Here is a 3,179-nt window from a genome sequence, read left to right as displayed (position 1 = left end):
TAGTGTGCACTAATTAGTAGTGCTCTGTCCCAATAGCTCAAGCCTTTTTTAGATTTTATAGCAGTAAGTTTAAGCTGGGTGGACACATGAATGGATGTGGATCCCGTTAGTTCAGAAAAGCATTGTATGTATTAAGTATGTTAAAATCAGGAGACTCACTAAAGGGAACCTCAACTGATTAGCTTCAAGTCATATAATTATTGATGAGTTACTGAAAGTTTATATATGGGCTACATTATCCAATTTAAATCACTTATTTATTTCAATTACAATTCACTATAATGAACATTTTGTGGAACCTAGTTGCTAATATTAATATTATTGTGATTCATTAATGCCTAATACATCATTTTTCTATAATATGGAAATTCCATTTCTCCTCAGATTTTAGTTTTGCTATTAAATAATGTTTAAACTTTTAGTTGGTGTTGACATGAATCAAAATAAATAACTTCCACTCCTGTATTTGAAAAAAATTCTTATTTTTTCCTACCTATGTTTGAGATCATCACTAAATGAAAATGAGCTGCAGTTTGCATTTATTGGTACACTTCAAGAGTGATTGGAATTCATCAAGATACCCTACTGATATACAATTTGATGTTTGTGGTTGTTTAACAGGTTATTTAACATAACACACAGTGATGCTGATTAAATGCATGCTAAATTACATCTTTTATACCAGAATTGTTATATATTAATACTCACAAAATGTCAATAGGTTATGAATATTCTATATTTAAACACTCCATTAGTTTATTTATTTTTTTCTTTTGGCTACCAGATGCTGTGTGGATTGGATTAACCAATCAGGATTATGCATTTCTCCCATTCCTGGTTGAGAGCTATGAGATAAGGGATCATGAGGTGATGGGACAATGAAATCTGCAGGAGGATAAAAGCCAAGATTAAAAAAAAGGATAAAAAAGTTTGCAGAAGGCTACCCCACTGATGGAATTGTATGTAACAGTTGAGAATACTGAGAGTCTGGCTTCAGTAAGTTGTAAGTGTTCTGATTTGTCCTTCCAGCTCTTTGGTTAAAGATAAGAATTTTACATAATTCAATTCAATTTAATTTTGTTTCTATAGCACTTTTAACAATTGACGTTGTCTCAAAGCAGCTTTACAGAACAGTACAAAAGTCCAAGATTAATGTTAGACAAAATTATCCCTACTGAGCAAACCTGAGGCGACACTGGCAAGGAACAATTCACTTAGATGGTAAGAAGATGAAACCTTGAGAGGAACCAGACTCAAAAGGGAACGCTTCCTAAAAATGGACATCAAAGTCCACATAGGGTTAGCATCTTTGCCTTGAATACCCAAAATCTTCACAAAGCAGAATCCAACAGGAGCTGGTCCATTTTTGGATGCCTCAGGATCCTCGCAGGGTTCTTCTCACTAAAGGTCTGAAATCTTCATGAAGCAGAACACAACTGGAGCTGGCACAATCTCTAGATGCCTCAGTATGGGTAGAAAAAGGAAAACAAGTGAAAAGAAATTAGCGTAGCTATGCTTGTAACGCCTCGTCAGGCGTGGGAGTGTTAGAGTCCATGTGCAGAGTAGTAAAGGACGGTAGGCAGAAATTGTGATCGGGAAAACAAGGGCGGAGGGTCAAAAACCAGAAAGCACACACTCGAAAAACCAAAGCCAAAAAACACAAAGTCCAAAACTCGTAGTCAGAAAGGGAAAACGGGAAAGGTCATACACGAAGGAACTAGAACTCACAGAAAGAAAGGCTTGGCACGGACCGCAATGGGAAACAATGCTTTGCAATGAGGCTGAGGTGGCGCGCTGCTTAAATATGCCTCAGTACCGGAAGTGGCCAGAGATAGTTAATATTCGGGCGAGGGCTCCCTCTGGTGTTCTGGCCCAGACTGTTGTGTGACAGAACCCCCCCGTCTAGGGACACCTCCAGGTGTTCGTCGTCGTGGGCGGCCCCTCGCCGGTCTGTTGGGAAAGGTCAGGTGAAATTCTTCAATGAGTGCAGGATCCAGGATGTCCTGCCTATTGACCCAGCAGCGCTCCTCCGGACCGTACCCCTCCCAGTTCACCAAGTATTGGAGGCGGCCAACCTGTCGACACGAGTTGAGAATGGCGCGAACACGATAGGCGAGGGAGCCATCGATGTCCAGGGGAGGAGGTTGTTCATGGGTATCGGAGCTCGCGGTTTGAGGTTCATGATAGGGCTTGAGCAGAGATACATGAAACGTGGGAGAGATACGATAAGAGGCAGGCAGTTCCAGGTGATATGAAACAGGATTAACCTGACGAACGATCTTGAAGGGGCCGATGAATTTAGGGCTGAGTTTGCGACAGGGTAGTTTGAGTTTCAAATTACGTCTGGATAGGCAAACTCTCTGACCCACCTGGTAGGCTGGGTGAGGCCAACGTCGGCGATTGGCCTGAATTACCTGTCTTCGTACTGCCCTTTGAAGTCGAACATGGGCTCGCTCCCAGGCCTCATGGCTACGTCTAGCCCAGTCGTCCACTGCGGGGACATTGGAGCGTTCTTCGGTCCATGGGAATAAAGGGGGTTGATAGCCTAGTACACATTGGAATGGTGTCAGCCCCATAGAGGAATGGGTTAAGGAGTTCTGGGCATATTCGGCCCACGGGAGGAACTCACTCCATCTATGTTGCTCCTTGCTGCAGTATACTCGCAGGAACCTCCCCAGCTCTTGATTCAGGTGTTCGGCTTGACCATTGGACTGGGGATGATACCCCGAGCTCAGACTGATGTTGATCCTCAATTGCTTACAGAACTCCTGCCATACTCTAGAGGTAAACTGTGGGCCTCGGTCCAATACTATGTCCTCAGGGATGCCAAAATTTCGGAACACGTTATGAAAAATAGCTACAGCGGTTTCCATAGGCGTGGGTAGGCCTTTCATAGGGACGAGTTTACACCCCTTGGAGAACCGGTCTATGACGACCACGATCGTGGTGAAGCTCTGCGACTCGGGGAGATCTGTAAGAAAGTCTATAGAGAGGTGCGACCAGGGGCGTCGTGGGAGGGGTAGTGGTTCCAACAGGCCCTCAGGCAAATGGTGGTCGGTTCGAGACTGGGCGCACATGGGACAGGAACGTACAAACCCCTCAACATCCTGATTTAGAGAGGGCCAGTAGCTGGGTAGTGCTGTGCATACCTGGGTGGCCGGTGCTGGGGCTTTCATGGG

Source organism: Hemibagrus wyckioides, linkage group LG10 (genome assembly GCF_019097595.1).
Source record: "Hemibagrus wyckioides isolate EC202008001 linkage group LG10, SWU_Hwy_1.0, whole genome shotgun sequence".
Lineage (NCBI taxonomy): Eukaryota > Metazoa > Chordata > Actinopteri > Siluriformes > Bagridae > Hemibagrus > Hemibagrus wyckioides.
This window is presented reverse-complemented; position numbering follows the sequence as displayed.